The sequence below is a fragment of the Colobus angolensis genome, unplaced genomic scaffold (genome assembly GCF_000951035.1).
Source record: "Colobus angolensis palliatus isolate OR3802 unplaced genomic scaffold, Cang.pa_1.0 Scaffold813, whole genome shotgun sequence".
NCBI lineage: Eukaryota > Metazoa > Chordata > Mammalia > Primates > Cercopithecidae > Colobus > Colobus angolensis.
The window spans coordinates 5,179-7,025 of record NW_012121966.1 but is presented as its reverse complement, the minus strand read 5'-3'; positions in this window follow the sequence as shown (position 1 = coordinate 7,025).

Below are 1,847 nucleotides of genomic sequence, written 5' to 3'. Positions count from 1 at the left end.
ACGGACAGAAAGACAGACAGACGGACAGAATGACAGACAGAAAGAAAGAAAGACAGACAGACGGACAGAAAGACAGAAAGACAGACAGACAGACGGACAGAAAGACATACGGACAGAAAGACAGACAGACGGACAGAAAGACAGACAGACGGATAGAAAGACAGAAAGAAAGAAAGAATGAAAGAAAGAAAGAAAGAGACAGACAGACGGACAGAAAGACAGACAGACAGACGGACAGTAAGACAGACAGACGTACAGAAAGACAGGCAGAAAGACCGACAGACAGAAAGACAGACGGACAGAAAGAAAGAAAGACAGAGAAGGACAGACAGAAAGACAGACGGACAGAAAGACAGACGGACAGAAAGACAGACACAAAGACAAACAGAAAGACAGACGGACAGAAAGAAAGAGAGAAAGACAGACAGAAAGAAACACAGAAAGACAGAACGAAAGACAGACGGACAGACAGAAAGACAGACGGACAGAAAGACAGATGGACAGAAAGACAGAAAGAAACACAGAAAGACAGAAAGAAAGACAGACAGACAGTAAGACAGAAGGACAGACAGACAGAAAGAAAGAAAGACGGACAGAAAGACAGACGGACAAAAAGACAGGCAGACGGACAGAAAGACAGACAGACAGAAAGAAAGACAGAAAGACAGAGAGAAAGAAACACAGAAAGACAGAAAGACAGACGGACAGAAAGACGGACAGAAAGAAAGAGACAGAAAGACAGAGAGAAAGACAGAAAGAAAGAAACACAGAAAGACAGAAAGAAAGACAGACAGAAAGAGAGACAGACGGACAGAAAGACAGACAGATGGACAGAAAGACGGGCAGACGGACAGAAAGACAGACAGACAGAAAGACAGAAAGAAACACAGAAAGACAGAAAGAAAGAAACACAGAAAGACAGAAAGACAGACGCAAAGACAGAAAGACAGACAGAAAGACACAAAGACAGAAAGACAGAAAGAACGACAAAAAGACAGACAGAAAGACAGAAAGACAGACAGACATAAAGACAAAAAGACAGAAAGACAGACAGAAAGAAAGACAAAAAGACAGAAAGACGGACAGACAGAAAGACAGAAAAACAGAAAGACTGAAAGACAGAGAGACAGAAAGACAGAAAGACAGACAGACATGAAGACAGAAAGAAAGACAAAAAGACAGAAAGACGGACAGACAGAAAGACAGAAAAACAGAAAGACTGAAAGACAGAGAGACAGAAAGACAGAAAGACAGACAGACATGAAGACAGAAAGAAAGACAGACGGACAGAAAGGCAGACAGACACAAAGACAGAAAGACGAAAAGACAGACAGAAAGAAAGACAGAAAGACAGACAGAAAGAAAGACAGACAGACAAAAAGACAGACAGAAACACAGAAAGACAGAAAGACACAAAAAAAGACAGACAGAAAGACTGAAAGACAGAAAGAAAAAAAGACAGACAGAAAGACAGACAGACGGACAGAAAGACAGACAGACAGACGGACAGAAAGACAGACAGAAAGAAAGAGAGAAAGACAGAAAGAAAGAAACACAGAAAGACAGAAAGACGGACAGAAAGAAAGACAGACAGAAAGAGAGAAAGACAGAAAGAAAGAAACAGAAAGACAGAAAGACAGACAGACGGACAGAAAGACGGGCAGACGGACAGAAAGACAGACAAAGAAAGAAAGAAACACAGAAAGAAAGAAACACAGAAAAACAGAAAGACAGACAGAAAGACAGACGCAAAGACAGAAAGACAGACAGAAAGACAGACAGACACAAAGACAGAAAGACAGAAAGACAGAAAGACTAAAAGACAGACAGAAAGACAGACAGAAAGA